The 24,365-nt window shown below is 33.3% G+C and overlaps 1 long non-coding RNA gene across 1 annotated transcript; it reads right to left on the minus strand.

Annotated features, from left to right (window-relative positions):
• Positions 1–206: 206 nt before the first annotated feature.
• LOC143222929 (uncharacterized) lies at positions 207–13,837 on the minus strand. Its single transcript, XR_013012589.1, has 7 exons — positions 13,519–13,837; positions 11,823–11,878; positions 9,888–9,943; positions 7,951–8,006; positions 6,015–6,070; positions 4,078–4,133; positions 207–265 (listed from the first exon to the last, which is right to left on the minus strand). It is a non-coding gene; the product is annotated as an uncharacterized LOC143222929 (long non-coding RNA).
• Between the last annotated feature and the right edge of the window lie 10,528 nt (positions 13,838–24,365).

Consider the following 24,365-nt stretch of genomic DNA (forward strand, 5'->3'; position numbering starts at 1 on the left):
TTATGACCATTAATTTTACACTAATAACATAACTGGGTTTTTTGTGAAAATATTCTAAAACAATAATGCAAGATACAAGAGAAATATATCTGTCAAATATTAGAAATTCTGCACAAGAGTGTCACAACTTGCAGGTGGACAATCATTGATATATTCAGTTTATAACCAAATTACAGGAATATTTGGATAAAAAATTTAATAACACTCACGTTACTTTCAAGAAAATCAACGGCAACCTCAATATTTCTCCTTCATATGCTGCCATCTGTAATTTTTTAAAGACTCTCTTAAGGTTAGTGAACAAGTACATGATGGATTTTATATCATGTAAGGTACAAGCTGACTTACATTCAAATAGGTAAAAATAAGTGACTAACAGATTAAAACAATATCTATTCTCTGAAAAACTGAAAGTATTTCACAAATCTATATTAATATTTTAGTCAATTATCCAGAATTTTAAAATTCATAATACCAAAAATAAATATTATTTGAACAATAAACAAAATTATCATGTTACTTCCCTAGTAATGTCATATGCATAAAATTACATGGTTTTAAAAGGAAATAATATTCAAACAAAATTAAAACCTCACGACATTGAAACGCGAACAGAAACAAACATGTATGAAGTGCAGGAAATTCATGACTGCTATTTTCCATTTGTGAATTTATATACTTGTTTGGAAAAGAAACATTCAAAACATCATCTCTACAACAATGGGGATTATGAGTAATACAAGCTAAAAATAAATAACCTGGTTGATAGTACAAAGCAGTTTGTAAAGTGTCTCGAAATAATGTTTCAATGTTTGGAGACTGGAAAGTTAAATTATTTCACCAACCAGACTATGAACTTGATCATTTATGTTTGGCTGTATAATTCTACAACTAACATGGATGATTGATACCGCTATAAAACATAGCCGTAATCAATCATACAACACACCGTGGCGGTGGCATGCATTGTAAACAGCCAAGATAAGTTCAGCTACGAGTAAAATAAAATGGAATCATAAGGACTTTGTTGTTTAATATTTTCCACCCAAATAATAATATCAATATAGATAAAATATTATAACTTAATTCCATAACTACTTCAAGATCAAAATAAACTATTCATGCTTTTCTAAGATTAGTTCTTTCACATCTCAAACTTTCTGTATTGAAATGTGTATTGCATGTATTTCTTCAAAGGGTTTGATTAGTGTCTCAAATGTTTTAGTGTAATCTGGTTTCATATTTTTGAAGTTGTGTACAGATGATTTATTTAATAAGTGGGGTACACTTGCCATTTAAAATGTACTCAATTAATTGTTACAGTTGAGTTCTTCTATGGAGTTTAGGTCTGAACTTTGTGTCAGCCTGTCCATTTGCTGAGCATTCTTGCATTCTGAAATAACCAAAGCATTCTACAGAACTGTAGTTGAAGTCATAAGCTTTTTCATGTGTTAAACTTTAAATAATTTATTCATTTACAAGTAGTATAGCAATATGAGGTAACACATTTTAATAGTTACACGAATCAATAATTCTAGATGTTAAGCAGGCTTAGAACATTCACAGACAGTGGAGAGAAATTTATCACAGCCTCCTACATGCTTGTTTCTGAGAGAAAGGTACTTTTTCTAATTCTCTCATTAAATCTTCAGTTAACTTCTAAATATCAGTTGAAACCAAACAATTTACATTTATATCCATTTGTCCAAAATATCTCGGTCTTTCTTTCAATGTCAGAAAACAAACTGTGCCACAGACGACAGAATTTTAAGAAGAGAAACTGAATTTATTTTCGTATTAAATGAAACTGTGAAATGATATATACGACTCAGAAACACAGATAATACACAATGTTTTTCAAATGTGTGAAAGGTTATACAGAACTAACATGTCTGTTAACAAACTTAGAGCATAAAAGTTTCATCTGTCTGAAATTTTGACCATTAATTTTACACTAATAACATAACTGGGTTTTTTGTGAAAATATTCTAAAACAATAATGCAAGATACAAGAGAAATATATCTGTCAAATATTAGAAATTCTGCACAAGAGTGTCACAACTCGCAGGTGGACAATCATTGATATATTCAGTTTATAACCAAATTACAGGAATATTTGGATAAAAAATTTAATAACACTCACGTTACTTTCAAGAAAATCAACGGCGACCTCAATATTTCTCCTTCATATGCTGTCATCTGTAATTTTTTAAAGACTCTCTTAAGGTTAGTGAACAAGTACATGATGGATTTTATATCATGTAAGGTACAAGCTGACTTACATTCAAATAGGTAAAAATAAGTGACTAACAGATTAAAACAATATCTATTCTCTGAAAAACTGAAAGTATTTCACAAATCTATATTAATATTTTAGTCAATTATCCAGAATTTTAAAATTCATAATACCAAAAATAAATATTATTTGAACAATAAACAAAATTATCATGTTACTTCCTAGTAATGTCATATGCATAAAATTACATGGTTTTAAAAGGAAATAATATTCAAACAAAATTAAAACCTCACGACATTGAAACGCGAACAGAAACAAACATGTATGAAGTGCAGGAAATTCATGACTGCTCTTTTCCATTTGTGAATTTATATACTTGTTTGGAAAAGAAACATATTCAAAACATCATCTCTACAACAATGGGGATTATGAGTAATACAAGCTAAAATGAAATAACCTGGTTGATAGTACAAAGCAGTTTGTAAAGTGACTCGAAATAATGTTTCAATGTTTGGAGACTGGAAAGTTAAATTATTTCACCAACCAGACTATGAACTTGATCATTTATGTTTGGCTGTATAATTCTACAACTAACATGGATGATTGATACCTCTATAAAACATAGCCGTAATCAATCATACAACACACCGTGGCGGTGGCATGCATTGTAAACAGCCAAGATAAGTTCAGCTACGAGTAAAATAAAATGGAATCATAAGGACTTTGTTGTTTAATATTTTCCACCCAAATAATAATATCAATATAGATAAAATATTATAACTTAATTCCATAACTACTTCAAGATCAAAATAAACTATTCATGCTTTTCTAAGATTAGTTCTTTCACATCTCAAACTTTCTGTATTGAAATGTGTATTGCATGTATTTCTTCAAAGGGTTTGATTAGTGTCTCAAATGTTTTAGTGTAATCTGGTTTCATATTTTTGAAGTTGTGTACAGATGATTTATTTAATAAGTGGGGTACACTTGCCATTTAAAATGTACTCAATTAATTGTTACAGTTGAGTTCTTCTATGGAGTTTAGGTCTGAACTTTGTGTCAGCTTGTCCATTTGCTGAGCACTCTTTAATTCTCAAATAACCAAAGCATTCCACAGAACTGTAGTTCAAGTCATGAGCTTTTTCATATGTTAAACTTTAAACAATTTATTCATTTACAAGTAGTATAGCAATATGACGTAACACATTTTAGTAGTTACACGAATCAATAATTCTAGATGTTAAGCAGGCTTAGAACATTCACAGACAGTGGAGAGAAATTTATCACAGCCTCCTACATGCTTGTTTCTGAGAGAAAGGTACTTTTCTAATTCTCTCATTAAATCTTCAGTTAACTTCTAAATATCAGTTGAAACCAAACAATTTACATTTATATCCATTTGTCCAAAATATCTCGGTCTTTCTTTCAATGTCAGAAAACAATCTCTGCCACAGACTACAGAATTTTAAGAAGAGAAACTGAATTTATTTTCGTATTAAATGAAACTGTGAAATGATATATACGACTCAGAAACACAGATAATACACAATGTTTTTCAAATGTGTGAAAGGTTATACAGAACTAACATGTCTGTTAACAAACTTAGAGCATAAAAGTTTCATCTGTCTGAAATTATGACCATTAATTTTACACTAATAACATAACTGGGTTTTTTGTGAAAATATTCTAAAACAATAATGCAAGATACAAGAGAAATATATCTGTCAAATATTAGAAATTCTGCACAGGAGTGTCACAACTTGCAGATGGACAATCATTGATATATTCAGTTTATAACCAAATTACAGGAATATTTGGATAAAAAATTTAATAACACTCACGTTACTTTCAAGAAAATCAACGGCGACCTCAATATTTCTCCTTCATATGCTGCCATCTGTAATTTTTTAAAGACTCTCTTAAGGTTAGTGAACAAGTACATGATGGATTTTTATATCATGTAAGGTACAAGCTGACTTACATTCAAATAGGTAAAAATAAGTGACTAACAGATTAAAACAATATCTATTCTCTGAAAAACTGAAAGTATTTCACAAATCTATATTAATATTTTAGTCAATTATCCAGAATTTTAAAATTCATAATACCAAAAATAAATATTATTTGAACAATAAACAAAATTATCATGTTACTTCCCTAGTAATGTCATATGCATAAAATTACATGGTTTTAAAAGGAAATAATATTCAAACAAAATTAAAACCTCACGACATTGAAACGCGAACAGAAACAAACATGTATGAAGTGCAGGAAATTAATGACTGCTCTTTTCCATTTGTGAATTTATATACTTGTTTGGAAAAGAAACATATTCAAAACATCATCTCTACAACAATGGGGATTATGAGTAATACAAGCTAAAATTAAATAACCTGGTTGATAGTACAAAGCAGTTTGTAAAGTGACTCGAAATAATGTTTCAATGTTTGGAGACTGGAAAGTTAAATTATTTCACCAACCAGACTATGAAATTGATCATTTATGTTTGGCTGTATAATTCTACAACTAACATGGATGATTGATACCGCTATAAAACATAGCCGTAATCAATCATACAACACACCGTGGCGGTGGCATGCATTGTAAACAGCCAAGATAAGTTCAGCTACGAGTAAAATAAAATGGAATCATAAGGACTTTGTTGTTTAATATTTTCCACCCAAATAATAATATCAATATAGATAAAATATTATAACTTAATTCCATAACTACTTCAAGATCAAAATAAACTATTCATGCTTTTCTAAGATTAGTTCTTTGACATCTCAAACTTTCTGTATTGAAATGTGTATTGCATGTATTTCTTCAAAGGGTTTGATTAGTGTCTCAAATGTTTTAGTGTAATCTGATTTCATATTTTTGAAGTTGTGTACAGATGATTTATTTAATAAGTGGGGTACACTTGCCATTTAAAATGTACTCAATTAATTGTTACAGTTGAGTTCTTCTATGGAGTTTAGGTCTGAACTTTGTGTCAGCTTGTCCATTTGCTGAGCACTCTTTAATTCTCAAATAACCAAAGCATTCTACAGAACTGTAGTTCAAGTCATGAGCTTTTTCATATGTTAAACTTTAAATAATTTATTCATTTACAAGTAGTATAGCAATATGACGTAACACATTTTAGTAGTTACACGAATCAATAATTCTAGATGTTAAGCAGGCTTAGAACATTCACAGACAGTGGAGAGAAATTTATCACAGCCTCCTACATGCTTGTTTCTGAGAGAAAGGTACTTTTTCTAATTCTCTCATTAAATCTTCAGTTAACTTCTAAATATCAGTTGAAACCAAACAATTTACATTTATATCCATTTGTCCAAAATATCTCGGTCTTTCTTTCAATGTCAGAAAACAATCTCTGCCACAGACTACAGAATTTGATGAAGAGAAACTGAATTTATTTTCGTATTAAATGAAACTGTGAAATGATATATACGACTCAGAAACACAGATAATACACAATGTTTTTCAAATGTGTGAAAGGTTATACAGAACTAACATGTCTGTTAACAAACTTAGAGCATAAAAGTTTCATCTGTCTGAAATTTTGACCATTAATTTTACACTAATAACATAACTGGGTTTTTTGTGAAAATATTCTAAAACAATAATGCAAGATACAAGAGAAATATATCTGTCAAATATTAGAAATTCTGCACAGGAGTGTCACAACTTGCAGATGGACAATCATTGATATATTCAGTTTATAACCAAATTACAGGAATATTTGGATAAAAAATTTAATAACACTCACGTTACTTTCAAGAAAATCAACGGCGACCTCAATATTTCTCCTTCATATGCTGCCATCTGTAATTTTTTAAAGACTCTCTTAAGGTTAGTGAACAAGTACATGATGGATTTTTATATCATGTAAGGTACAAGCTGACTTACATTCAAATAGGTAAAAATAAGTGACTAACAGATTAAAACAATATCTATTCTCTGAAAAACTGAAAGTATTTCACAAATCTATATTAATATTTTAGTCAATTATCCAGAATTTTAAAATTCATAATACCAAAAATAAATATTATTTGAACAATAAACAAAATTATCATGTTACTTCCCTAGTAATGTCATATGCATAAAATTACATGGTTTTAAAAGGAAATAATATTCAAACAAAATTAAAACCTCACGACATTGAAACGCGAACAGAAACAAACATGTATGAAGTGCAGGAAATTCATGACTGCTCTTTTCCATTTGTGAATTTATATACTTGTTTGGAAAAGAAACATATTCAAAACATCATCTCTACAACAATGGGGATTATGAGTAATACAAGCTAAAATAAATAACCTGGTTGATAGTACAAAGCAGTTTGTAAAGTGACTCGAAATAATGTTTCAATGTTTGGAGACTGGAAAGTTAAATTATTTCACCAACCAGACTATGAACTTGATCATTTATGTTTGGCTGTATAATTCTACAACTAACATGGATGATTGATACCTCTATAAAACATAGCCGTAATCAATCATACAACACACCGTGGTGGTGGCATGCATTGTAAACAGCCAAGATAAGTTCAGCTACGAGTAAAATAAAATGGAATCATAAGGACTTTGTTGTTTAATATTTTCCACCCAAATAATAATATCAATATAGATAAAATATTATAACTTAATTCCATAACTACTTCAAGATCAAAATAAACTATTCATGCTTTTCTAAGATTAGTTCTTTCACATCTCAAACTTTCTGTATTGAAATGTGTATTGCATGTATTTCTTCAAAGGGTTTGATTAGTGTCTCAAATGTTTTAGTGTAATCTGATTTCATATTTTTGAAGTTGTGTACAGATGATTTATTTAATAAGTGGGGTACACTTGCCATTTAAAATGTACTCAATTAATTGTTACAGTTGAGTTCTTCTATGGAGTTTAGGTCTGAACTTTGTGTCAGCTTGTCCATTTGCTGAGCACTCTTTAATTCTCAAATAACCAAAGCATTCCACAGAACTGTAGTTCAAGTCATGAGCTTTTTCATATGTTAAACTTTAAATAATTTATTCATTTACAAGTAGTATAGCAATATGACGTAACACATTTTAGTAGTTACACGAATCAATAATTCTAGATGTTAAGCAGGCTTAGAACATTCAGAGACACTGGAGAGAAATTTATCAGAGCCTCCTACGTGCTTCATTCTGAGAGAAAGGTACTTTTTCTAATTCTCTCATTAAATCTTCAGTTAACTTCTAAATATCAGTTGAAACCAAACAATTTACATTTATATTCATTTGTCCAAAATATCTCGGTCTTTCTTTCAATGTCAGAAAACAATCTCTGCCACAGATTACAGAATTTTAAGAAGAGAAACTGAATTTATTTTCGTATTAAATGAAACTGTGAAATGATATATACGACTCAGAAACACAGATAATACACAATGTTTTTCAAATGTGTGAAAGGTTATACAGAACTAACATGTCTGTTAACAAACTTAGAGCATAAAAGTTTCATCTGTCTGAAATTTTGACCATTAATTTTACACTAATAACATAACTGGGTTTTTTGTGAAAATATTCTAAAACAATAATGCAAGATACAAGAGAAATATATCTGTCAAATATTAGAAATTCTGCACAAGAGTGTCACAACTTGCAGATGGACAATCATTCATATATTCAGTTTATAACCAAATTACAGGAATGTTTGGATAAAAAATTTAATAACACTCACGTTACTTTCAAGAAAATCAACGGCGACCTCAATATTTCTCCTTCATATGCTGCCATCTGTAATTTTTTAAAGACTCTCTTAAGGTTAGTGAACAAGTACATGATGGATTTTTATATCATGTAAGGTACAAGCTGACTTACATTCAAATAGGTAAAATAAGTGACTAACAGATTAAAACAATATCTATTCTCTGAAAAACTGAAAGTATTTCACAAATCTATATTAATATTTTAGTCAATTATCCAGAATTTTAAAATTCATAATACCAAAAATAAATATTATTTGAACAATAAACAAAATTATCATGTTACTTCACTAGTAATGTCATACGCATAAAATTACATGGTTTTAAAAGGAAATAATATTCAAACAAAATTAAAACCTCACGACATTGAAACGCGAAGAGAAACAAACATGTATGAAGTGCAGGAAATTCATGACTGCTCTTTTCCATTTGTGAATTTATATACTTGTTTGGAAAAGAAACATATTCAAAAGATCATCTCTACAACAATGGGGATTATGAGTAATACAAGCTAAAAATAAATAACCTGGTTGATAGTACAAAGCAGTTTGTAAAGTGTCTCGAAATAATGTTTCAATGTTTGGAGACTGGAAAGTTAAATTATTTCACCAACCAGACTATGAACCTGATCATTTATGTTTGGCTGTATAATTCTACAACTAACATGGATGATTGATACCGCTATAAAACATAGCCGTAATCAATCATACAACACACCGTGGCGGTGGCATGCATTGTAAACAGCCAAGGTAAGTTCAGCTACGAGTAAAATAAAATGGAATCATAAGGACTTTGTTGTTTAATATTTTCCACCCAAATAATAATATTAATATAGATAAAATATTATAACTTAATTCCATAACTACTTTAAGATGAAAATAAACTATTCATGCTTTTCTAAGATTAGTTCTTTCACATCTCAAACTTTCTGTATTGAAATGTGTATTGCATGTATTTCTTCAAAGGGTTTGATTAGTGTCTCAAATGTTTTAGTGTAATCTGATTTCATATTTTTGAAGTTGTGTACAGATGATTTATTTAATAAGTGGGGTACACTTGCCATTTAAAATGTACTCAATTAATTGTTACAGTTGAGTTCTTCTATGGAGTTTAGGTCTGAACTTTGTGTCAGCTTGTCCATTTGCTGAGCACTCTTTAATTCTCAAATAACCAAAGCATTCTACAGAACTGTAGTTCAAGTCATGAGCTTTTTCATATGTTAAACTTTAAATAATTTATTCATTTACAAGTAGTATAGCAATATGACGTAACACATTTTAGTAGTTACACGAATCAATAATTCTAGATGTTAAGCAGGCTTAGAACATTCAGAGACACTGGAGAGAAATTTATCAGAGCCTCCTACGTGCTTCATTCTGAGAGAAAGGTACTTTTTCTAATTCTCTCATTAAATCTTCAGTTAACTTCTAAATATCAGTTGAAACCAAACAATTTACATTTATATCCATTTGTCCAAAATATCTCGGTCTTTCTTTCAATGTCAGAAAACAATCTCTGCCACAGACTACAGAATTTTAAGAAGAGAAACTGAATTTATTTTCAGTATTAAATGAAACTGTGAAATGATATATACGACTCAGAAACACAGATAATACACAATGTTTTTCAAATGTGTGAAAGGTTATACAGAACTAACATGTCTGTTAACAAACTTAGAGCATAAAAGTTTCATCTGTCTGAAATTATGACCATTAATTTTACACTAATAACATAACTGGGTTTTTTGTGAAAATATTCTAAAACAATAATGCAAGATACAAGAGAAATATATCTGTCAAATATTAGAAATTCTGCACAAGAGTGTCACAACTTGCAGATGGACAATCATTCATATATTCAGTTTATAACCAAACTACAGGATTATTTGGATAAAAAATTTAATAACACTCACGTTACTTTCAAGAAAATCAACGGCGACCTCAATATTTCTCCTTCATATGCTGCCATCTGTAATTTTTTAAAGACTCTCTTAAGGTTAGTGAACAAGTACATGATGGATTTTTATATCATGTAAGGTACAAGCTGACTTACATTCAAATAGGTAAAAATAAGTGACTAACAGATTAAAACAATATCTATTCTCTGAAAAACTGAAAGTATTTCACAAATCTATATTAATATTTTAGTCAATTATCCAGAATTTTAAAATTCATAATACCAAAAATAAATATTATTTGAACAATAAACAAAATTATCATGTTACTTCACTAGTAATGTCATACGCATAAAATTACATGGTTTTAAAAGGAAATAATATTCAAACAAAATTAAAACCTCACGACATTGAAACGCGAAGAGAAACAAACATGTATGAAGTGCAGGAAATTCATGACTGCTCTTTTCCATTTGTGAATTTATATACTTGTTTGGAAAAGAAACATATTCAAAACATCATCTCTACAACAATGGGGATTATGAGTAATACAAGCTAAAAATAAATAACCTGGTTGATAGTACAAAGCCGTTTGTAAAGTGTCTCGAAATAATGTTTCAATGTTTGGAGACTGGAAAGTTAAATTATTTCACCAACCAGACTATGAACCTGATCATTTATGTTTGGCTGTATAATTCTACAACTAACATGGATGATTGATACCGCTATAAAACATAGCCGTAATCAATCATACAACACATGGCGGTGGCATGCATTGTAAACAGCCAAGGTAAGTTCAGCTACGAGTAAAATAAAATGGAATCATAAGGACTTTGTTGTTTAATATTTTCCACCCAAATAATAATATTAATATAGATAAAATATTATAACTTAATTCCATAACTACTTTAAGATGAAAATAAACTATTCATGCTTTTCTAAGATTAGTTCTTTCACATCTCAAACTTTCTGTATTGAAATGTGTATTGCATGTATTTCTTCAAAGGGTTTGATTAGTGTCTCAAATGTTTTAGTGTAATCTGATTTCATATTTTTGAAGTTGTGTACAGATGATTTATTTAATAAGTGGGGTACACTTGCCATTTAAAATGTACTCAATTAATTGTTACAGTTGAGTTCTTCTATGGAGTTTAGGTCTGAACTTTGTGTCAGCTTGTCCATTTGCTGAGCACTCTTTAATTCTCAAATAACCAAAGCATTCTACAGAACTGTAGTTCAAGTCATGAGCTTTTTCATATGTTAAACTTTAAATAATTTATTCATTTACAAGTAGTATAGCAATATGACGTAACACATTTTAGTAGTTACACGAATCAATAATTCTAGATGTTAAGCAGGCTAAGAACATTCACAGACACTGGAGTGAAATTTATCGCAGCCTCCTACATGCTTGTTTCTGAGAGAAAGGTACTTTTTCTAATTCTCTCATTAAATCTTCAGTTAACTTCTAAATATCAGTTGAAACCAAACAATTTACATTTATATCCATTTGTCCAAAATATCTCGGTCTTTCTTTCAATGTCAGAAAACAATCTCTGCCACAGACTACAGAATTTTATAAAGAGAAACTGAATTTATTTTCGTATTAAATGAAACTGTGAAATGATATATACGACTCAGAAACACAGATAATACACAATGTTTTTCAAATGTGTGAAAGGTTATACAGAACTAACATGTCTGTTAACAAACTTAGAGCATAAAAGTTTCATCTGTCTGAAATTATGACCATTAATTTTACACTAATAACATAACTGGGTTTTTTTGTGAAAATATTCTAAAACAATAATGCAAGATACAAGAGAAATATATCTGTCAAATATTAGAAATTCTGCACAAGAGTGTCACAACTTGCAGATGGACAATCATTCATATATTCAGTTTATAACCAAACTACAGGAATATTTGGATAAAAAATTTAATAACACTCACGTTACTTTCAAGAAAATCAACGGCGACCTCAATATTTCTCCTTCATATGCTGCCATCTGTAATTTTTTAAAGACTCTCTTAAGGTTAGTGAACAAGTACATGATGGATTTTTATATCATGTAAGGTACAAGCTGACTTACATTCAAATAGGTAAAAATAAGTGACTAACAGATTAAAACAATATCTATTCTCTGAAAAACTGAAAGTATTTCACAAATCTATATTAATATTTTAGTCAATTATCCAGAATTTTAAAATTCATAATACCAAAAATAAATATTATTTGAAAAATAATCAAAATTATCAGGAGTAAAATAAAATGGAATCATAAGTATTTTGTTGTTTAATATTTTCCACCCAAATAATAATATCAATATAGATAAAATATTATAATTTAATTTCCTTACTACTTGAAGATCAAAATAAACTGTTTATGCTTTTCTAAAATTAGTTCTTTCACATCTGAAACATTATGTATTGATATGTGTATAGCATGTATTTATTCAAAGGGTTTGATTAGTGTCTCAAATGTTTTAGTGTAAATTGATTTCATATTGTTTGAAGCTTTGTACAGATGATTTGTTTAATAAATTGAAATGGACATTCTTTCATATATTTAGTTTATAATTAAATGACAGGAATATAAAAAACAAGTTTATATCACTTGCATTACTTTGAAGAAAACCAACAGAGACCTCGAGATTTCTCGTTGATATACTGCCAACTGTAATTTTTTAAAGACTTTCCTCAGGTCAGTGAACAAGTACATGCTGGATTTTTATATAAAGTATAAACTGAGTTACACCGTATGATACATAATTGGTTATACACACAAAAAAAGAGAAAGAGAATAATACAATCAATTTAAATTTCTGATAACTGAAGTATTCAGATATGCATTTGCTTCCACATGGTATATACCAAATATAATTAAAATCTGAAGAAATTTTACTTAAAACTTTTACTTGTTGCATTAAATAGCCAAATTTTATTGGTTGTAAATGGCATAGCCATCCTACATTTTGAGTGTGTGGTATAATCAAAAGTTGAACAAGTTACTTTAGTTACTATAGTAATATAATTGCATTCCATACATGTCTACAGAACTTAAGTTTTGGTGACAGCGAGTGGCAGTTATAAGATTGGTGATTACAATGCACTTAGTCATTAGCTGAATATTCCCAAATTCTTAAGTTCTTCAGAAAGCAAGCTTTTCTCATAACGGTCATAAATGCTCAACTTCGAGTTATTATTGTTAAAAAAATATTACGATACTGATATTCATAAATTACAAAGATTTTATGTAACTTACACCACGACGTGTGTGTCATAAAAAGTGCGATTTAAATCTGTGGTTGTTGACTTCTATTCTAAGCCTTTTTGAGACTCGTAAACTGAAGTCCATAAAATAATTTATGTATATATCAAACGCGCATTTTTGTACAAGAAAATTGCACGCCGCCAAATCGGATTGCCTCGAAATTACGAGTATAAATAAAATTTACTTGGAGTTCTAGAGAAGGTGTAAATAAATTAAAACCTTACTTACTATTGGGATCAAATATTTTGCTCAACCACGTGTTATATGAAACCACTATATATTCAAAACCTGTTGTGGTAGTTAAGTATTATAACATCACAAAACGATAAAAATCCGTTGTTTAATCACATACCACAACTTGACTGTTACCGTTACCTTGATTTCTGGATACTATCAATGAAAATGCTTTGATCATTGACACTGGTTTGATTTACAGTTTGCCCTCACATGGGAATAAAAACTGACAACTCTTATTAAAATAAAGTAGATCTTCTTGATGACGAGAAACCCACTTGAAATAAAAATATATCTCAGAACGGCTGGTTTGGGTATTAACATTGAACAACGTTTCAACCTTCCTTCGTCGTCTTTAGGTTCAGAAAAATAGTTTGCAACTGTCCGTCATGTTCTGTATTTTATTTTAATAAGAGTTTAATACCCTTACGAACCGTCTTGGTATAAATTTTCACTTGAATTGGATTTCTCATCATCACGAAACCAAAACTTGTTTACTGTCCAAACCTCGCCTGGCCTCTAAATTGGGGTCTATAAAATAATTTGTATATATTTTAAATTGCCCTTCTTAGAGCCAGTCGAGGCCCGGCATGGCCAGATGGGTTAAGGTGTTCGACTCGTAATTTGAGGGTCGCGGGTTCGAATCCCGGTCGTTCAAAAAATGCTCGCCCTTTCAGCCGTGGGGGCGTTATAACGTGACGGTCAATCCCACTATTCGTTGTTAAAAGAGTAGCCCAAGAGTTGGCGGTGGATGGTGATGACCAGCTGCCTTTCATATAATCTTTCACTGATAAATTAGGGACAGGTAACAAAGATAGCCTTCGAGTAGCTTTGCGCGAAATTTAAAGGAAATAATAAACTGAGAGCCATTTAATTCCACCTAATTATTTCTTAAGCACGTGACTCACATAGTTCGTCTCACACCGGTTCGGTGGTATTTTTTTTATTAGTTTGTTTTAAGCATAAAACGACATTTGGCCATCTGCTGCGTCCACTACAAGGGATCAAACCTCGGATTTTAGCATTGTAAGTCAGCAGACCCATTTCTGTTCACCCGAAGGATAACAAGTGTTTGGACTTATGATGCTAAAATGTGATTTCGATACTCGTGGTGTGCACATTGCAAGTAGCAGTTATTAGAAGAGGAAAACTATCATAAGATTAATTAATGAAGCAAAATAACAACAAACTATAACCAGCGTGTTAAATCAAACTGTTAACACTCCTACGAAAAGTGGGGCCTAATAGGCCTAATAAATACAAATTTATTAGCCTAATATTAATAACCTTTCAAGTTGCTCTGGGGCCTATTAGATCCCACTTTTCGTAGGAGTGTTAATAAATCACTTGGAAACAGCTGACATAGAATAAAGCACGAAAACACAGTGATACTGAACATCACAACAAAAAGTTATTAAATATGCAGATTTTTTTAACTCACGTTTTACATGTTGTAAAGCAACAAAACTTTATTGCACATGATGTGTATTCAGAATAATGTTCTTAGAACTTTCAAAACATTTCCTTTAATATAACTTCTTCTCAAGAAAAGAATACAGGTTAGTTTAAAAATTGTGATTAAAATCATACAAAGAGAAGATATTTCGTAAAACAGTATCCCAGATCTGTCTTTATTCTCCCACAAGCCACTTCCCAATAGGCCTGTCATACAATACCAGTTGGTTTGTGCAATGAAAGATAAAAGTTTTCTGACACACTATTTATATCTAAGTAAAGTAAATCTAAGATTTAACTGTATTCGCACATAGCAGTCCCCCACTGGCACAGCGGTAAGTTTATAGATTTACAACACTGAAATCAATGGTTCGATTCCCCTACGTGGACTCAGTAAAAAGCCCAGTGTGGCTTTGTAATCATAAAACGCACACATTATAATATTAGGTTCACCCACACACAATGTGAATCGAAGTGATAGTTTTCTAGAACATATCATTCAATAAATCTGACATTCTTAAATTTCTTAGGAACTTCGTTTAATACTAATATTTTAAACACTAAATTTCCTGTACTATTTTAAGTTGTTTTTATAGTGTATTCCATCTTATCTGTTTTTTTATCTGACCAATAACTTTATTTTTTGTATCCTATACTACTAGCATTATAAGCCCCTTTATGAGATTAGTTGGTTGGTTGGATGGTATTTTATGGCGCAAAGCCAAACAACCAGTAGAAAAAGTAAAGTAAAATTGTTAAAATTTATAAAAAGGAACCATGTTAAAATAAAGTCTAATTGTTTAATTATAATCTTAAATAGTGTTAAAAAGGCCAATGGCCCTTAAAAAACTAAAAACATTTGTAGGGTGGACAGTGTCATTGGCGATGGTGACACTGTTTGTTGCGGTCCACTTCAGTAAACGATTGAGGGCAGTCTGTAGCTACCACTCAATAAACCTCACACTCGACGACTGCCCCGAGATGTGGAAGTCGTTGACATACAGCCTGTTTGCAATTATAAGAGAGAGTTGTCCAGTGATGGCATTAATTTTTTTCTGAAAAGTGTGATACTTAAGACATAGCCCTGAGGGACTCAAAGTTCCTGTAGGAAAGAAGGGAAAGTGTCAAACCAAGAGATCTTAAAATCGCCTGCCCATTAAAAATGTTTGATAAAAATTGGCAAATGGTCATGTAACCCACATAAGTGGAAGTCTTGCAAAATGTCATACCTCCATGTAGTATCACAAGCCTTCTCCAGGTCAGAGAATACTGACACAAGATATTTTAACTTGAGAAAAGCTTCTCTGATCGACGTTTCAAGTCATATGAGGTATTCAATGGTAAAGCACTATCGTCGGAACCCACACTGGGTGAGCGGGAGGAGGTTGTATGAGTTGAGGAACCAAACAAGACGAGCATTAACCATCCTCCCTAAGGTCTTACAGAGACAGCTCATCAAAGCAACTGGGCATGTAGTTAAAAGGAATCACGCTCAGAGAAAGGTAGGATGATAACCTGGTACCATCAATCAGGAAAAACATTCTCCTGCCAGATTTGGTTAACGCTCTGTCCGAGTTTTGATGGCTAAGAAGGTGGAGAGTGAAGCAGAAGTGCTGGATACCCTGCAAAAGCTTTCTCCAAGAGTATCGGTGATGCTTTGGGTATCAGCAACTTCCTGGCCATCAGAAAGCAAGATCAAATGTGGTAGAGAATTATACTGGCCACTGACCTTTCGAATATTATCCCATATGATTTGGAATTAGTGGTAGAAGAGGTGCTGGTTGTGAATTTAATCCAAGATTCCTTTTGACTTTGGGGTCTTACCTGCAACGAATGTGCTCAGGCCTACTGAAAAGGGATGCAGTTCGAAAGTGTCGGGTACATACATAAAGTATCCCAGGCTCATTATTGATCCTTTCATGTGATGTGGTAGGCAGGATTAGACCACGCATGCATTTGTCTATCAATGGCTTACAGACGATTGCAGGATCAAGTTCCAGTTTCTATCGGGGCACGCGGGTCGGGTAGCATCGCCAACGACCAGTCTCTCTCTCAAAATGATAAGAAAATGATCGCTGCCCTATCGGTTACTGTCAACCCTCTATGAAAAGTGGGAGAACAGTAAAAGGGAGCAGAATGAGAGGTCAATAGCAGTAAAAGACTGACTAGGTGCTTGAAAGACTAGGAAAGACATACAGGATGGCAAGAATCAATCAGTGCTTTGATGTCGTCCAGAGTAGAAAGTAAACCTCGACAGTTCCGCTGTATTAAATTGGCCATTTTTACTTATGTGTAGGCGAATTGAGTGGAGAGCCTTTCTGTTTTTGACCACGTCTTTCTTATTTATTTCCTTTATTCGAGGGCGGTCTATTCACCTCCATGGATCCTGGGCTGGGTCGATTAGGCTGGTCTCTGTCGTTAGAAGATGATTTCAGCGATGGAGGGTGTGAACGAATGGTTGTTCTGCAACTCAAGGCTGGAAAAGATGGACCCCAGCAAGCACCCGTACCCAGAACCAAAGGAAGTGGAACCATGGATCTGCTGGAAAGAGTGGTAAGGACAGAGATGAGTGTTGACATTGGTTCATCAACTTTCTTAACCATGGAGGTCAAAAGACTTTTCATATGGTTTGAGAACGATTCTTTCGAAGGCGTGGAGAGATCCATCTGCTCTCTCACTGTAGCATGGGAATAAAGTGCAGCCACATACGTCCGAGATGGATTAGTGAACAGTAACTTTTGAAACTCGAGGTAAAAAAATATTGTGAATCGTTTTCAAATACTATACCTCTTTGTCTTTCACCCACCTAGAGTATGAACGAGAGTAAGATGGATGAGAATCACTACAATTAACACAATGAAGGTCTATTTGACACTAATAGGCATCGTGGTTCTTGCCACCACAGCGAGAACACGTCAAGAAACCACAACATGATGTTTCACAGTGACCAAACTGCTGACATTGGAAACATCTGAAAGGGTTTGGAATATATGGCCGTACCTTGTAATTAAAATAACCTGCCTTGATGGTAGCAGGTGGATGTTGTGATGTAAATGTCAAAATTAGGACATTGGTTGGCATCATAATTTCACCATTGTGAGTGGAATTATGCCTCACTGCAGAAACTCCTTGGGTGGAGAAACCAGCGAGAATTTCTGACTGGGGGATGTTCTTCAAATCCATCTCAACAATTACTCCTTGTGACAAATTCAAAATAGAATGGGAAGTAACCTCAATGGGTATCGAGGCATCGCTAAGTTTGTAGATGCTATGCATGATCAATTGTAGCAATAAACAGAGAAAGATGCCGTAGAAGTAAACAAAGTAACGATGTTTAGAAAATAACAACATTTGTAGGAAACATATCGAAAAACATATTGCCCTGTGAGTAACCTGAAAGTGCAGTCTAAGTGAACTTATTTTTTTAAAGCAATAATGTTTAAAGACAGAATATCGATATTTTAAACGAACGCTGAGAAACGTGTCACACCACAATTAACCTGTTGATGAATAACTGATGCTACCAAAGATCAAATAAATACAGAAGCATCACTTAGGACATTACTTCAGAAAAATACACCAAAATACACTGTATGTTATAGGTCATACAGTTAGTTAAATAAACCAAGCCTGCGTTGAAAAGAGCATTAGTAATTAACTGGAGAATGTAGGAGTTCATAAACAAAGTTTGACAGTTTAATGGTGTGTCGGTAAGAGTTTCTTCACGAAACAAACTCAGAGCAATAGTAAACAGGAAAACAGCCGTTTCTCTGAGTAGGCCGATAATCACTCTTCTACTAATATAAAAGAGCTTGGAAAATAAGCCCAGTTAGTTATCCAGCTAAGTAATTCAGACGGCTCAGTATCACACTCAGAATCTCAACGGAAGAACAGGAAGATGTCTTTATACCTGAGCTCTTTGTAAGTATTATTGATGCCATTACTTCTTAACATCAGTCACCATGGTAATAGAAGTAACTAAATATCTAAAACAAACCTTAGCAAGTTAGGCTGTATATATGTTTGTAGTGTTAAATGTTTGAAAATATAAATAAAGTTTTTTATTGGACGTCTCGGGTTCGAATCTCTTTTGTTTGAACTGTAAAGCCTTGAATTGGTGCCTATGAGCTCCATTCACTACGACATCCACACTTAAAAATAAATTTTGCACGTAACAACGGGCAGTATTGATCGAAGCTTCAAAGGCTAAACCGATTCAACTCACTCGGTTTGCCTGCAGGTCATCTCATGACCCCGTCACGTAAACAATGGCACAGTTGACAGGATGTTTGGAGTAACTAACAACAGGTTGGTCAAAACAAAAGAAGAAGTTAAAGTAGATAAGTTAGTTTTAGGAACTATAAGTAGTGTAAGTAAAAAAAAAATAAGATTAAATAAGTAACTATAGCTACTGCTGGTGTAGACACTACTACTAGAAGGGTTGAGGATAATGCTGAAGCCACAGCTACTCAAATACGCCCACGAGACGCGATACGTTTAATAGGTGCGATACCACTGTTTCACGGTAAACTCGAGGAAGATGTCGATAATTTTATGGACGCATTAAATGAAGCTGCTAGGATATCAGGGTAGACTGATACACAAAAGTCAGATATTCTGAGACTAAGAACAGCTGGAGAATAAAAACTTTTCATTAGGGCGTATGATGTATTGCGAGAAACCGTAGACTTCCAGTTTTTAACACGTAGGTTAACAGAGGAATATAGTAAACGAGAAATGCCGAGCCAAGATATGGCACAATTAAGAAATATGAATCAACAAGAAGGCGAATCTGTTTGAGTGTTCAGGCATAAGTTACAAGAGCGAGGTAATAGATTACACGGAGCTTATGCACACCCAAGTGAAATGATGATTCATGATACCCTAAAATCTGAGAATGAACGAGGTTTGATCAGTGATAAAGCTCACAGTAAAGATAGTGAAGCTAACAGCCCTCAAGCTACATCATTGGATTTAATTGAGGTAGCAACTAGAGAGGAGATAAGAAAACAATAGTTATACAGGCATCACTAGGCGGTAACAGGAGTAATAAATAAGAGTGAATATGGCAAAATAAACTGGAGAAATGGACAAGATAAGCGTGTTGGATCGCAATGTTTCAAATGTGGTAAGGTTGGCCATTTAACGAAAAACTGTTTCACGAAACAAGTTAAAATGGAGCCTGTAGCTTGTTTAAACTGTGGTATTAAAAGCCACTTAACTTGAAACTGTCGATGTCCCAAACAAGCGGAATACAGAGAAGCCCCAAAGGCTGGGAAATTTAAAAGTTCCCTAAAAAGGATAAGATTTTGACAGTGGGATAAAAAAACGTGATCCCTATGGGGATTACGGAGTGAAAGTAGTTGTTCTGACAATATAAAATGAAAGACTTAGTGTCCATAATGTTAAGGAAAGGTCACCAGTAGTTGAAGTAGAAATAGAAGGTATAGCATGTCGGTTATTGGTTGGCACAGGCGCTCGACCTTCCTTTACTAAACGCACAGTTTGTGCAAGAATATCCGACAATATTGAATAACGCTTGGAAGGAAGTTTCTAAAAACATTTTGACGTTCATAACAGGACATCTTCTTAAAGCACTTGGTAGTGTTCAAATAAGAATAGGAGATTTAGAGTTACAACACTCGTTTTACATCTGTAAGCAAATAGATCTGTTTGCACGATACCTTTCCGCTGACTAAAGCAAAGAGTCAGACGCCTAGCGCTAATGTTAGCCTGGCTAAGGATCAACCGTCTACACAAAAGCACTGATTCCCAGAAGCGTAACGATACACGACAAAGTCGGAGAAGTAAGAACAAAAAGTATTCACAGAAATCCAGAAAATAAAGATGGTTTACAAATACTAAGCCTAGTAGTAACGACAGTAATAAGAACAATGAAAAGTTTAAGAGTAAAGTTAGTGATAAGGAAGAGAATAAACCCAGTAAACATGGAGATAATAATTCAAACCCCTTAGACGACTCTACGCTTATGCCTAGCATAATCAACAGACCATCCCAACAGGAGTGTTTGAAAGAAAGAGTACCTGTAAGACTAGTTAAAATAACTGAAGAACCTTCAAGAAGTCAATTTGTTGTCGAAGCTAAGGTAGAGGAATTTGAACATTGAATTGATTGAACCTATTGAGTTGGAATAAACAGGCAGCTAGTCATCATCACCCACCGCCAGCTCGTGGGCTACTCTTTTAAAAAACGAATAGTGGGATTGACCGAACATTATAACACCCAGGGCTCAAAGGGCTAGCACGATTGGTGCGACGGGGATTCAAACCCGCAACTCTTGGATTGCGAGTGGAGTGCCTTATCCATCGAGCCATGCCGGGCGAAAACGTCTGAACATATAGTAGATAGAACCTTGCCTATTTTAAGATTATATCCACTTCTTTAGATACTTTTTTACTATCTTTTAAGATAGATAAATCTTAATGCTTACTTGTGTAAAAAAAATACATATATACACAAATACGCACTTAAAATTTTCAATTAATACTTTTAGAGTTTATTTCACTGAACAAAATAAATCCTCTGAAATATTTTTATTTTTTTCGTTGTTTGTTTATTTTTTATTCACTTATTTAACTACGCATCCTCTGTACACCACCCTGCAAATAAGCACAATATTCGTTATATCGGTGGTTTTACATATACTTGGTCAAACTCTGGTATGGCCAGATGGTTAGAGCACTCGACTCGTAATCTGAAGGTTGTGGATTCGAATCTACGTCACACTACACATGTTCGCCCTTTCAGCTCTGGAGGGTGTTATAATGTTACGGCCAATCCCACTATTGGTTGGTAACAGAATAGCCCACAAGATGGCGGTGGGTGATGATGACTAGCTGCCTTCCCTCTAGTCTTACACTGCTAAATTAATGACGGCTATCATAAGTAGCCTTCGTGTAGCTTTGCGTGAAATTCAAAACAAATCAATCAAACATTTTACTGTATATTTTAATGTGAACAGACTTTATTATAATTCGTGTATTTTTGCGCAAAATTGAAAAACAATAACGACCCACAAATAAACATTTAAAGAGAAGGTAAATAACTCACGTTTATCTAAAGCCAAAATTAACACCTTAATACTCAGCATGATAAAATATTAGTATTAAACAAATTTATATCTTTTCTTAGAGAGTTGTTGTTTTGGAATTTCGCACAAAGCTACTGGAGGGCTATCTGTGCTAGCCGTCCCTAATTTTGCAGTGTAAGACTAGAGGGAAGGCAGCTAGTCATCACCACCAACGCCAACTCTTTTACCAACGAATAGTGGGATTGACCGTCATATTATACACCCTCACGGCTGGGAGGGCGAGCTTATTTAGCGCGACGCGGGCGCGAACCCGCAGATTACGAGTCGCACGCCTTACGCGCTTGGCCATGCCAGGCCTTCTTAGAGAGAGATATATAACTTTAGAATATCATTCAATAAATGTTTTATGGACAGGATAATAAGAAAGAAACTGATATTGAAAATGATTAGAATTAAAAATTACTTTATCTAGGAGAAACTCTTATTGAAAATTCCAAGTTCTATTACTTTAAAAACATTGACAGTATACTTTCTGTTATTTACAAGTAAATTCATGACACTAACTTTAAAAAAGAAAAGGAATATCCATTTCCTAGAGGAGTTATTTAACTAAGCGTGTACATTTTTCTTGAATAATTTCTCAATGTGGTTCTGGTAAAATTATGTTCCTCTAGAACAGGGGTGTGCAACAGCCGGCCCGCCAAGCCATTTAGTGTGGCCCTAGTTGTTGTAATCTAACCATGTGGCCTGATCTGTAATCCAACGCAAATGGAATATTTTTAAAAGCATCGATCCTACGGGATTCCCAGGCTTCGACTCGACAAACTTCTAAAATTATCTTTGCTAGAGAGGAGCAGGCCGAATTCGATTGGTCGGCCTCCTTAGGGCATGAATAGGTGACGTGCACTAGCACTGTTGTCTACGACTCAACGTCATGTCCTGAACCTCGCCTTCGCCCGCTGGCGACAATTTTCCCTAACCTCTGCTGTCCGTCATTCATTATTGGTGAAAATTTTATTACCTTTTACAGTTACTACAAGAGATTGAAGGTAAATTGATTATTATTTAGCATATTGTTGTGACTTTACTGAATTTATTAAAATTTTTGCTTTCAGATGCATCTGATTCTATGTGCAGTGTGACCTCGTTATTCGCGGGGTTACGTTCTTTACCCTCCCGCGAATAGCAAAAAACCGCGAATATTGGACGCAGTTTTAAAACGTATATGTATGCGATTATATACTATATGAAATGCTTCCCAAACACTAATAATACTTATACTCATTGATGCAGTAATAATGTAGCAATATTGCATACTGTTATGTATTTCACTAAATTGTACCGTGCGTTACCGGGCTGTGCTTTGCCGTTTGCGTTGTTGGGGAAGCTGAGGCAGTCAGCCAATAGCAGTCCAATCTTGTTTGGTGAAGACGACAATTGATAAAACGGCTTGATTGAGTAAATACAACAGAAATCTCCTCGAAAAGCCCTTTCAGTCTCTGTGACCTACAAAACGCAGTTCGCGCATAACCCGCGAATATGCGAGGTCGCGAATGTAGGTCACACTGTATTTTGCTATTCTCAATTAATTTAAGTACCGGAAGGCTATGATCGGGATGCCAATTTAGAAACATGTGTTTCTGTCCATAAGAGGTTCCATGTGTAAATAAATTCTATGTTTTTTCTACTTTGCTATTTTCGTGAGAATAATTTTTGTTTTGATTTCAGGGCTAGTAAAATGTCAGCAGTTAAGAAACGAAAAATTGATGATGAGGGAAGGTTATTCAACAGTGAATGGTGCACAAAATATCTTGTTGTCCCACATAATCAAGGTGTTGTCTGCCTCGTCTGTCAAACTACAATTGCAGTCATGAAAGAGTACAATATTAAGCGACATTACGCAACTAAGCATTCCTCCCAGTTTGATGAAATTGTTGGTCAGGCACGAAAGGACAAAATTGAACATTTAAAAACATCCATTGAAAAGCAACAAGGTGTTTTACCACTTTCAAGAAAAATTCAGAACTGGTGACAAAACTGAGTTTTAAGCTTTGTGAATGTATGGCAGAAAAGGGAAAGCCTTTCAGTGATGGAGAATTTATTAAAATTTGTTTAACAATATTCACAGAATATGCATGTCTAGAGAAAAAATATTTGTTGGAGCAAACTAGCCTTTCCCGCTTTACTGTCTCACGCAGGACAAAAGATCTTTCAGAGGACATCAAAGAAACTTTGAAAGAGAGATTGAATTCGTGTGAAGCTTTCAGTCTGGCTTTGGATGAAAGCACTGATATCAATGACACATCCCAACTTGTCATTTTCATCAGAGCTGTTACTGCAGGCTTTGATGTTTTCGAAGAGTTTTTAGATATGGCAAGCCTTTCCTCCACAACCACAGGACAGGATATTTGTGAACAAGTGCTTAAGGTTGTAGAAAAGTTTGAACTGAATCCTTATAAATTATGTGGTGTTACAACAGATG

Source organism: Tachypleus tridentatus, chromosome 8 (genome assembly GCF_004210375.1).
Source record: "Tachypleus tridentatus isolate NWPU-2018 chromosome 8, ASM421037v1, whole genome shotgun sequence".
Taxonomy (NCBI): Eukaryota; Metazoa; Arthropoda; class Merostomata; order Xiphosura; family Limulidae; genus Tachypleus; species Tachypleus tridentatus.